Source organism: Hordeum vulgare, chromosome 4H (assembly GCF_904849725.1).
Source record: "Hordeum vulgare subsp. vulgare chromosome 4H, MorexV3_pseudomolecules_assembly, whole genome shotgun sequence".
Classification (NCBI taxonomy): domain Eukaryota; kingdom Viridiplantae; phylum Streptophyta; class Magnoliopsida; order Poales; family Poaceae; genus Hordeum; species Hordeum vulgare.
In genome coordinates, this window is record NC_058521.1 from 119,682,463 (window position 1) to 119,694,877 (window position 12,415).

Sequence of the window (12,415 nt, forward strand, 5' to 3'; positions counted from 1 at the left end):
TAGGTATGGTGGTTGTTTTGAGGAAAGATATAATGGGGCTTATGTATGACAGAGAGTATCATGTCATGGGTTTGGATGCACCGGCGGAGTTCGCACCAACTCTCAAAGCGAGAAAGGGCAATGCACGGTACCGAAGAGGCTAGCAAAATATGGATGGTGGAAGTGCCAACAATCGAATACTCACATTAGTCCGAAGAACTCATACACTTATTATCGGTAACTCTCTATCTAGTTAGGAAATTCACAAAGAGACAAGTACCCCGAGGAGGAGTGTTTTGGGGTTTGGTTATCCTTGCGCATCCTCGACTCATGGTAACGTAAGGGTACTCTATATATTCCAACCCATCCAGAGGTTAGCGATCAATTTAGAAGCTACAGTTCTCAACTAATTTTTAGTTTTTGAAAAACATATGGATTTCCCAAAACGACACCTATCACTAATAGGCTCAAGCTCTTGGCACCAATAGTCCAAACATTACTCAAATCAATACCTCAAGACTATTGCAGGTTACTACTATACTTAAATAGCAATCTCAAATTACCTACTCATGGAACACACACAACTCAGTGCAACGAACCAACTCTCTAAACAAGATAAGCAAGATAACTCAAGAGAGTTCTAGAAGCAACCTAAATAAAAGCTCTTAAAAAGATAAGCATGAAAACTAAGATCTAAGCATGACAGTAACTACGAAAATATGAAGAACACACAAAAAGGATAAGCAGGAAAACCTATGTTGTGTTCTAGAGTGGAATGGAGCGTGTGTGTCTGCCAAACAAGGTAGGCTAGGTTCCGACTTGTTATGAACAGAAAGCAAAACTAAAAAAACTAAAAAGTAAAGAGCGAGACGCTCCAAGCATAGCACATATCATATGAAGTGATAAAAATATAGCATGGAGATGGACGAAGTGATGATTGTTGATAGAGAAGGGAATACGCGAGGCATCCCCAAGCTTAGATCCTTTAGTCTCCTTGAATATTTCTTGGGGTGCATGGGGGCATACCCAAGGTTGAGCGCTTGACACTCATGTATCTTCTTTCATCATCTCTCCCATCGCATACTTGAAAACTCCCTTCATACAAAACTCATCATAAGCTGGTTAGAGTGGTTAGTTCCCTTAATAAAATAATTCATTACCTCCTGGAAATAAAGATTTTCATGAAAAGCTACTACTTATCATGATTGCCAAAATATTTTTGCAAATAAAAAGCAAGCTTAGGATTTGCAAAACAATGGAAACACAAAACATGGCAGAATCTATGAAAAACAGAAGAGCAGGTAGTAAATAATTTATTCGGGGTACTTCTGCAACTCAAATAAAAGAACTCAGAACAGATGCCAGAAATGCAATTATAGAGAGCATACTATCAAAACAATTCATATCAAAAAGATGATCTGGTGATTTTTGGCGAATTTTTTCGTCAAGCAGACAGAATTTGTTTTTGGACAACATGTCACAATTTTTGAACTTTCTTGCAATCGGAGGCTATAACTTGGCACAAAGCTCAAAAATAAAGATACAATGATGTTTCTACAGTAGTAACACACATAAAGACCACTAAAACTGAAAGTAGAAAAACTCAAAGTAAAGATAACAAGGGTTGTCTCCCTAAAACTCTTTCTTTATAGCCATACAGATAGGCTTAAGATTTTAATGATGCTCTCGTAGGAATAAGAGTTGTATAACAAAAGAGAGCATCAAGAATCAAATACCAAACACATTTAATTCTAACATGATTCCTATGCATAGGAGTATTGCAATATAATAATTCATTGAAGCACAAAGCAATAAGCATAGGAAGTCAAAACAACTGCAGCTTCAAAACCTTTAACATAAAGAGAGGGAATTTGATATTATTGAAATATCTATAAGCATATGTTCCCTTATCATAATAATTTTCAGTGGGATCATGAATAAACCCAACGATGTAAGTCTCAGATAAAGCATTGTTACCATGATCCACATGCAAAAAGGTACTCTTACTCTCCACATAAGGATAATCTTTGGGGAGCCCATGGTTAGGACATTTTAGCACTAAAGTTTTCAGTCTCCCCCAAGCTTGAGCTATGCTCTCTCTGTCATGAGGATAGAAATTATAAACATAATTACTATTCTCATGGACTTCATGAAGTGGATAAAACTTGGAGTAAAAGAGAGACTGAATCTCTTCCCAGTCCCGTAGGTGAGAATCATCTAGTAGCCTATACCATTCCAATGCTTTTCCTTTCAGTGACAAGGCAAATAATTTCCTCATAACTCCATCTCTTGTCAAACCTGAAATCTCAAACAACTCACGAAGTTCTGTAAGTTTCAATAAATGAATACTAGGATTGATTGTTCCATCTCCTGCATAACAATCTTTCCTAATTATTTCAATTATCCCAAGTGGTATTTTGAATGCGATACATTCTGTAGGTGGAGGAGACATCTCAACCACGGATATTGTCGTGGTTTTGTCACGGCAGATGTCCTCGTGAAAGGACTTAGTACGGGAGCCATCGCACCTTGGTGGCGACTCAAAGGGGTTAAACGGGAGGAACACGGCGATTTACCCAGGTTCGGCCCCTCGAGAGGAGGTAATAGCCTACGTCCTGCTTTGTGTGTATTGATGTGGATTCGATTACAAGGGAGGCGTAACTCGCCTAACCTAGCACTCGATGATTTCTAACCTACCCTCTCCTCCTTAGGACTCGCCTTTATATATAGGTTGAGGACTTAGGGTTTACAAGAGTCCCTTCCTTCTTACAACTCGTGACCATTGTGGTCTCTAAGTCGCCGTCCTTCAAAACCCGGAGACCTTCCAAAAATCATAACCGTCCCGCAGCCTAGAACCGGCCAGGCCGAAGCCCGAATAACCTAGAGGATGAATCGCCTTACTGGTAACCCGGGGTATCTTGGGCGGGTCATTTAATAGGTAATATCCCCAACATTAGGCCCCAGATTGACTTGAACTTTCACGCCAATGCTTTCGCTCAGTTGAAGGTGATTCACTCCTTCGCCTTTCTCCATGCGTCAGAAATTGTGACTCGCCATCCGACACCTAAAAAAAATCTTTGAATCGCCAAACCATTTCCTGTTGGCATCTTCTTATCCCTCGATTCTCGGGAAAACTAACATAATCCCAACGGATCTTTTAGTGCATCGTTATCCCAAAATCTTCGGACGTCATCATGGCGAATCTTTTTATTCCCCAGCGGTTCCCGCTCACGGCGCCTCGATTTCAGCGCCCGTCCTGATAAATAGATGGGGGGGACAGGGCTGGTGCTTCCCACCTACCAGTCTCGTCAGTCTCCCCCCATTATCACAGCAAAAGGCCTCATCGTCTCCCGAGGGCTCCGCCGCCGGCCGCACCTTCCGCCCTCATCCGAGAAACTTCAGCGCCGCCCATAAGCCGTTGCCGTCGTCAAGCCTCGCACCGCGGACGATCCGTCCGCCACCATTGACCACCGCATCATCATCGACCACCTCGTTGCTTGCCTCGATCTCCGCTGCCGAAGATCTCTTCGTTTGCCGGGACCCCTGCGCTTCTTCAACAATCTCCGTCACCGTCGGCCTTCTCCGATCGAGAGCATCAGGTTAGGCCTTCATTCACCTTTTTAGGAGTAGGTTCGTTCCTTGCTTGAGCTTTCGCCATTGCCGTACCCTTGAAGCTTTTTGCTCATAGTCGCTCATCTTCCTTGAATCGATTAGCACGAGCGCCGATTGGGTAGCCAGTGCCCTGAATACTTTTACTTATCGCTATACTCGCGAATCTTTGGACACAATGTCTTCACCAAACGAGGGACGTCACTTGATAATAAATTGTTCGTGCCCAGTTATATTCGTAGGTTTTCACATCTGTTTTGTAGATCCATTCCTCATTTACTGTTTGCGAAAAGTTGTTTGCAGTCTTCACCCCCCTTAGTGCTTCAGGACAAAATGATTTTACCATCCGCAGAAACGTAGCCTTTGGGAATGACCCTACTTCCATAAGTCGCCATAGCAACCCAACCCGGCCTCTTGGTCTGGCGGGTTAAATCTTTCTTTAATCAAAGTACTCGGCGTGTTAAATGAACCGATTCCATCCCATATAGTAGGTGTCCAAGACATGTAATATCATATTTTTACTTACTTGTAGCATGGGCGCCGTTTTCAAGAGTGACTGGCTTCCTACCAAGGTTGATGATGCCGTCTTAGCTAATTATGTGAAAGCGGGCTGTTTGGATCCTCCAGATGTCATTGGATGGTGCACCGGGTTGGGAGAAGATCTCCCTAACCCCAAAGAAGGGGAAATAGTAGTTTTTGTTGAACATTTGGAACGGGGTTTTAAGCCGCCCGGATCAAAATTTCTTAGGGACGCTTTGACCTTCATGAACGTCCGACTCCAGGATCTGGGACCCAATTCCATAAGCAATTTGAGCCAGTTCCAAGTTCTTTGTGAAGCTTATCTGCGGATCGAGCCTTCTGTCCCTCTATTTTGGCATTTTTTTCATCTGAATCGCCAAACGGAATTCCACAATGGCCCCAGTTTGGAACTCGGCGGCGTCAACGTCCAACGCCGTAGGGATAGTCCATTCCCTTCACTCATCATGCCTAGCCATCCCAAAGGCTGGGGCGAATCTTGGTTTTATTGTCAAGAGACGTCTCCTGCTGGTGAGAACAAACTTCTGGGTTACAGGCCAACCCGCCTTCCGGTTAACTTCAAGCTCCCAGACAAGCTCACCGAGGAAGAAGCGTCGGAGTTCATCCCAATATTATCTGAGCTAAGATCCCTGACGAACAATGGTCTTACCGGGGTTGACCTAATCCGCTGCTGGGTTGAATGGCGGATTCTTCCTCTGAGCCGCCGAGATGGTCTGATGTGTGAGTTTGATGGCACTCTGGATCATCCTCAATGCTACTTTCACACAGCATTAACAGAAAAGGACAATGTTGCCATCATCAAAAAGTTGACTGGCGAGCCTGCGGGAAAGTGCGGCCAAATCGGCCTTAAGCCTTTTTGCAAGATTAACCCGGCGCCCAAGGTAACCAAACCTGACCCGCCCTCAGTATTTATCCCTTCTGTTTCATTGTTGTCATGGTTTCATAATATATACCTTTCCAGAAAGGCAATAAGTTCTGGTCCAGGAGACCTAAAAAGAAAGCCTTGAAAACTGCTAAGCCGCCCTCTAAGAAAGCCAAGGGCAAAGGAAAATCTGCTGCGGCTGAGCCATCCGAAGTCGACGAATCTCAAGTCGGCGATGCACTTTCAGAGGTACAAATCCGTCCTCTTTTCACTCGCCACCTGTCACTTTTAACCTTTTATTTATATCTTTCTCTCTTCTTGTAATAGAATGAAGATAACGAAAGCCAAGAAGACTCTGTTGAGGTATTTTCTGTTTCCTCCGATTCATCTCCTTCTCCACCTAAGCCGACCCGGAGAATATGTGGGAAAGTTCCCTTCTCACATCCAAATGCTTATTTGGATCCAAATTTCCTACTGAAGAAAGCACAACACGCCTCAAACCAGAAAACACGAAGTCACTCTGGCGATCTGGTATCTGGCTTACCAGCAACGAACAAAAGAAAGCCAAGCGAGGTACTTTTATGAGTAACCATTATTCGTGCTTCTTTGGTTCACATTTGTAACCTGCCTGTATTATTGATGTATAACCCTTGCAGAACTCTCCTCCCACTTCCGGCGACTCAGTGATGTCAACACTTCCACCAATGATTCGAGTTCCGGGGTAAGTCTTCTGATAACCTTGCCTCGACTTTTGAGAATAACGATCTTTTCAAGTCCTTAACGTGCTTATTCCTTTTTGTTAGGGCACAAGCCAAGAAAAGAAAAACCAGTGGATCAACTCCTGCTGCAACTTCTGAACCCCTGAAGAAATCAACTCCGACTCAAGACGATCTGGATCAGGCTGAGCCTGCGATTCAAGTGGATCTTCCTGAATTGCCAAAGGAAACAATGGATGCCTCTAAATCGCCGAACCCATTGATGACAACAGAAGACCCAGATGCTGTAGTTATTACTGGCTCTGGCTTTTCTAAGCCGGCATCGACAGTTTTGTCCAAACATGTAGCATCCTCCTCTCATGCCATTCCCGAGTCTGGGCTCTCCAAGGCGAAACTTTCCTACTATGCAAATTTGGAGTTTAAGGAACTCTGTTCTGGCTTTGCAAGTCGTCTGGAGGCGATCTATGAGATGGAGAAAAACCTGCTGAAGATGTTAAACAACAAACATGAGGTAAATTTTGTTATACTTATATTATTCCCGTTAACCCCCAAGGGCCGGGTCATCAGTAAAAAAGATGAGCCGGGTCTTCGAAAACTTAGAAAAAGCTTCGCGACCAGTAACCCCCAAGGGCCGGGTCATCAGTAAAAAGATGAGTCGGGTCTTGATTTTTGTATAATTTCTAAAAAATTATACATTAGCCCCCAAGTGTCAGGGATATTGCTTTGCAGTAATTCTGAGACTTGTCCTTATTTTAAACTTTCAATAGGAAAACCTTGCTCAGATCGAATCTGCGCTGGGCGAGTTAAGGACAAACTTAGCTGGACAACAAGACGCCCGAGCTAAGTCGGAGGAAAAAATGTCAATTGGCTTTGACCGAACTGGTAAAACTTAAGGCCGAGTTGAAAGAAGCTCAAGCTGAACAAAATGCCGCCTTGAAGAGGGCAGAGAAAGCTGAAGCTAGGCTGGCCACTGTACAACAGGAATTGTCCGGCTTAAAGCGTCATATCTCCAACATGACGCAAGCCGTCTTTGGTAAGCTTTACTTAAACCTTTGATCTCCTCCTCTCTTCTTTGTTTTACTTATGATAAGTCGCTAATCATCATGATTTAGGTCGAAGAGCCGCCAACCTTCAAGAAGACTGTGTGTTGATGCTGAAGGCGATTTACACGCTGACAGAGCAATTATACACAGGCAGTGTCTTGACAGTTAAAGCTGTGATGGGTGCCAAAGAACCTATCACTTCCATCAAGAAGGTGCTTGGCTGCTTGTCCACACTTCCCCCTCAGATTTGCGAGTTAACTCGATCAGCCGCCCGGAGAGGTATTCTGACTGCCCTGAGTCGCTGTTTGGCATATGCCCCAGAAATCAACGTAGAAGAAGTAGCCGCAGGATTTCCTCAGCTCAAGGACGATGGGTCCGAATTTGTTGAAGAGGACTATCAGCAAGTCGTCAAGAATTCTCGGCTGGCCATGACTCAACTTGCCCCAAGCCTTGACTTAACAAAATACCAGGCGGCTTATGATAATAGAAACAAGAAGGTCAGCCCGCCAACCTTTGTGACGACCAGCCTAACTCCGCGGCGACCCAAGAATCCTTTCGACTTGGAGGCGGACCTGGCATCAATTCTGACTGATGAAGATGACTTTGTTGCTTTGGCCAGGTGTAATTGGGTACTGGGCGACTTGCAAATCGAAGTCGGCCAGAGCTCACATCAGGATGATCCCGAGGCGCCAGCAAAGTAAATTTATTGAGTTTGGCCTGAGAGCCATGTAATAGGTCCCTTTTCCATAAATCAGTACTGTTTTTGATGATAGCTCTTGCAGAATCTTTACATCGCCCTTAAGGCGACTTGAAATATTTGACCCGACTTTTTATAAGAGTCTTTTATAGCGCTTAATTCGCCATGAATGAAAGAACTCTTATCACCCTCCTGTCTTAAGCCTTGAGAATAACACATGTGAAAACAAACAAACTATAGATACTTTCAACAAGTATCAGAAAGAAAAAGGCTTAAAACCTTCAGAACTATGCCACAACGAAAAATAGCAATAGTAATTTCGTCGGCTCATAAGGTCGCGACAGGGGGAGGCGAGTCAAAAAGCTCGTGCACCCACCCTAAATGCAGGTTTCGTCGGCTCATAAGGTCGCGACAGGGGGAGGCGAGTCAAAAAAGCTCGTGCACCCACCCTAAATGCAGGTTTCGTTGGCTCATAAGGTCGCGACAGGGGGAGGCGAGTCAGAAAGCTCGTGCACCCACCCTAAATGCAGGTTTCGTCGGCTCATAAGGTCGCGACAGGGGGAGGCGAGTCAGAAAGCTCGTGCACCCACCCTAAATGCAGGTTTCGTCGGGTCATAAGGTCGCGACAGGGGGAGGCGAGTGAAAAAGCTCGTGCACCCACCCTAAATGCAGGTTTCGTCGGCTCATAAGGTCGCGACAGGGGGAGGCGAGTCAGAAAGCTCGTGCACCCACCCTAAATGCAGGTTTCGTCGGCTCATAAGGTCGCGACAGGGGGAGGCGAGTCAAAAAGCTCGTGCACCCACCCTAAATGTAGGTTTCGTCGGCTCATAAGGTCGCGACAGGGGGAGGCGAGTCAGAAAGCTCGTGCACCCACCCTAAATGCAGGTTTCGTCGGCTCATAAGGTCGCGACAGGGGGAGGCGAGCCAGAAAGCTTGTGCACCCACCCTAAATGCAGGTTTCGTCGGCTCATAAGGTCGCGACAGGGGGAGGCGAGTCAGAAAGCTCGTGCACCCACCCTAAATGCAGGTTTCGTCGGCTCATAAGGTCACGACAGGGGGAGGCGAGTCAGAAAGCTCGTGCACCCACCCTAAATGCAGATTCTGTCGGCTCATATGGTCGCAACAGGATGACACAATTTGCTTTTTAATAGAGAAGCCCCCAAGTCGAGGAAAATTTTATTACTTCATAATGAAACTGAAAAACTTACAAGGTGTAAAGCTTAAGAGCTTAAGTGTAGTAAGGCCGCAAGTGGGCAATATTCCAAGGGCGAATTGACTCAGCCTCTGTGGTTGGTCGATTAGGCCGAAGATCCACCAAATAGTAAGAGCCATTGTGGAGGTTCTTGCTGACGACGAACGGCCCTTCCCAAGGGGGTGACAATTTGTGCATGCCTGCTTGATCTTGGATTAGACGAAGCACGAAGTCGCCTTCCTGAAAGGTCCGACTCTTAACCCGGCGACTATGATAACGTCGCAGATCTTGCTGGTAGATGGCCGAACGGGCGGTAGCCAGGTCACGCGCCTCCTCCAAGGCATCCGAAGAATCTTGACACGCCAGCTCATTATCTTGCTCCACATATGCGGCGACTCTAAGGGAGTCATGCCTTATGTCCGTAGGAAGAACAACCGCTGCTCCATAGACCAAAAAGAAAGGGGTGAATCCCGTGGACCGGTTCGGGGTAATCCGAATACTCCACAGTACCGAAGGTAACTCTTCAACCCAACACCCTGGAGTCCTTTCCAGGGGAACCATGAATCGGGGCTTGATCCCTCGCAAGACCTCCTGATTCGCCCGTTCTGCTTGCCCGTTAGATTGCGGGTGAGCAACCGCAGAAATATCAAATCGGATATGTTCTCGACGACAAAAATCCTGCATCGCCCCTTGGGACAAGTTAGTACCATTATCAGTAATAATGCTGTGCGGATATCCAAACCGGAAAATCAGCTTCTTCAAAAATTTGACCGCTGTCTCCGCATCACAAGCTCCAACAGGTTCCGCCTCAACCCACTTGGTGAATTTAACAACCGCCACCAATAGGTGGGTCTTTTTGTTGGAGGATATTTTAAAGGGACCAACCATGTCTAGCCCCCAGACTGCGAAAGGCCAAGTAATGGGAATCATTCTCAATTCTTGAGCAGGCACGTGAGCCTGCCTCCCATAACGTTGGCACCCTTCGCACCGACGAACTATGTCTTCTGTATCTGCGTGAGCCGTCAGCCAAAAGAAACCATGATGAAAAGCCTTTGATACCAAAGAACGTGACCCGGCGTGATGTCCACAGTCTCCGGAATGAATGTCATTTAGGATCGCGCATCCTTCTTCGGGGGAGACACATCACTGAAAAACCCCAGAAGCGCTCCGTTTATACAACTCGCCATTGATGATGACCATGGATTTGCTGCGCCGAACAATCTGGCGGGCCAAAACTTCGCCGGCGGGTAACTCGCCGCGAGTGAGATAAGCCAGGTAAGTGAGAACCCAATCCGGAATGACATGGAGAGCTGCCACGAGCCGAGACTCGGGATCTGGTATCGCCAATTCCTCCTCTCAGGGTAAGACCACGGATGGCTTATGCAAGATATCCAGAAAAACATTAGGGGGAACCGGTTTCCTCTGTGAGCCGAGTCGCGAGAGGGTGTCAGCTGCCTCGTTGAGTCGCCAATCAATATGGTCCACCTGATAGCCATGAAAATAACCCGCTACGTCAGACACAACTCGTCTGTAAGGCGCCATCATGGGATCCCGAGAGTCCCAGGTACCCGAAACTTGTTGTGCCACCAAATCGGAATCGCCAAAACACCTGACTCGTGTTAGGTTCATCTCTTTCGCGAGTCATAAGCCATGAAGCAAAGCTTCATATTCCGCCGCATTATTAGTGCAGGGAAACATGAGTCGGAGAACGTAACAGAACTTATCTCCTTGAGGGGATACTAACACCACACCAGCCCCCGAGCCTTCCAGCTGCCTAGATCCATCAAAGTAAATAGTCCAGTAGGTAAGGTCAGGCCGGTCTTCCGGATCCTGTAGCTCGGTCCAGTCGTTAACGAAATCAACTAGTGCCTGGGATTTGATAGCTGTGCAGGGAGTATACTGTATGTGATGAGACCCAAGCTCTATCGCCCATTTGGCGATTCGTCCTGTTGCCTCCCGATTCTGGATAATGTCACCAAGGGGAGCAGAACTTACCACTGTGATCGGGTGCTCCTGAAAGTAATGCTTAAGTTTTCGACTCACCATAAACACCCCATAGACCAGTTTTTGCCAATGCGGGTATCGCTGTTTGGAAAGAGTTAACACCTCGCTGATAAAATATACTGGGCGTTGCACTGAGTATTCCTTCCCTGCTTCCTTTCTTTCAACGACCACAGCCACACTTACTGCCTTGGAATTCGCCGCGATATACAGAAGCATAGGCTCCTTTTTAGTCGGGGCTGCCAGGACCGGCGGGTTAACCAATTGGCGTTTTAGGGCCTCAAGCACCTCGTATGCCTCATTTGTCCACACGAATCGATCGGACTTCCTCAATATTAGATAAAGAGGAATCTCCTTTTCCCCTAGGCGACTCACAAAACGACTTAAAGCCGCAATGCGACCTGCCAGCCATTGAACTAGATTAACATTCGCCGGCTTTTCGAGAGAGGTAACCGCTTCGATCTTGTCCGGGTTAGCCTCGATGCCGCGCTCCGATACCAAGAAACCCAACAATTTTCCTGCAGGTACACCAAAAACGCACTTGGTAGGATTTAACTTCATCTGATATACTCGTAAATTATCAAAGGTCTCCTTAAGGTCTTCCAATAGTGTCTCCCCCTGGCGGGTCTTGATCACAATATCGTCGACATAGGCATGGACGTTGCGACCAATTTGGTTACGAAGACATTTCTGGATACAACGTTGATAAGTCGCCCCCGCGCTTTTGAGTCCGAAAGGCATGGACACATAGCAAAAGGCATCGAAGGGGGTTATGAAGGCCGTCTTCTCCTGATCTTCCACGGCCATCTTGATCTGGTGATATCCTGAATAGGCGTCCAGAAAACACAATCGTTCGCATCCCGCCACCGAATCAACGATTTGATCAATGCGGGGAAGAGCGAAAGGATCTTTGGGACAAGCCCTGTTGAGGTCTGTATAGTCAATGCACATATGGAAAGTGCCATTCTTCTTGAGTACTAACACCGGGTTAGCCAGCCATTTGGGGTGAAAAACTTCCACGATGAACCCGGCGGCTAAAAGGCGGGCGACTTCTTCTCCAATCGCCTTGCGTCGTTCCTCGTTGAATCTGCGAAGGTACTGCTGGATAGGTTTGCATTTTGGGTCAACGTTAAGATGGTGCTCAGCGGATTCTCTCGGTACACCAGGCATGCAGAAGGTTTCCATGCGAAGATGTCCCGATTCTCATGGATGAATTCGATGAGCGCGCTTTCCTATTTGGGGTCCAGACCCGTCCCAATGGTGAACTGCTTGGATGAATCGCCAGGCACGAAATCGATCGTCTTAGTGTCATCCGTTGGTTTGAACTTGAGGGGCGACTCAGAATTTGTAGTCGGCTTCTTGAGTGGTGACATGTCGGCCGGGTCAACATTGGCCCGATGGTGCTTGAGCTCTTCCGCCGCACAGGCGACTTCCGCATAAGCCGCGTCCCCTTCTTCACATTCCTTTGTGATCCTTCTATCTCCATCAACCGTGATGGGTCCTTTAGGACCAGGCATCTTGAGCTTGAGGTAGACGTAGCACGGGCGGGCCATGAAGCGGGCGTAAGCCGGTCGTCCGAACAACGCATGGTATGGGCTTTTCAGCTTGACCACCTCGAAGATTAGAGACTCCAACCTGTAATTCTGCGCAGTTCCAAACGCTACTGAGAGCCTGACCCGGCCTATGGGATAAGCCGACTTGCCCGGGAGAATTCCGTGGAAAACCGTGGTCAAGGCATCAAGTCTTTCTCCAATAGATTCATCCTCTGGAAGGTGTCGA